A 494-nucleotide genomic window follows, 5' to 3' on the forward strand; every position below is an offset into this window, starting at 1 on the left:
AAATTAGCCAGGCGTCACAACCAGCTCGAGGAGGCTGCATCACGACCACTCAGGAGGAGCTGCGTGTGCAGATGGGCGGGAGGGGACTGCATGCTGCCCCCAGCCCCAGCGGACACACACACACCAGGGATGGTGACATGCTCCGAGCCATGACACACACATCATGGATGGGGGTGTGCTCTGAGAAGCTGCGCAGCGTGGCTCACAGCACGCCCCCACCCCAGCGGACACACACACACCAGGGGTGGGGGTGTGCTCCGAGCAGTAGCGAGGCACAGCTCAGACCATGCCTTGGGTGGGTGGCGGCAACAGCCGGAGCAAAGCAGCCCTGGTCCCAGATGCCTGGCAGTGGCTGGAGCAAAGCAGCTCGGGTTCCAGATGCCTGGCAGCAGCCAGAGCGAAGCAGCCCAGGTCCTGGGTGCCAGAGGGAAACTGGTGCCGGCAGCCAGGGGAAGGAAGACCTATTCTTGCACAAATCTTCATGCATCGGGCCT

This window comes from Myotis brandtii, unplaced genomic scaffold, assembly GCF_000412655.1.
Source record: "Myotis brandtii unplaced genomic scaffold, ASM41265v1 scaffold384, whole genome shotgun sequence".
In the NCBI taxonomy this organism is placed as follows: Eukaryota; Metazoa; Chordata; class Mammalia; order Chiroptera; family Vespertilionidae; genus Myotis; species Myotis brandtii.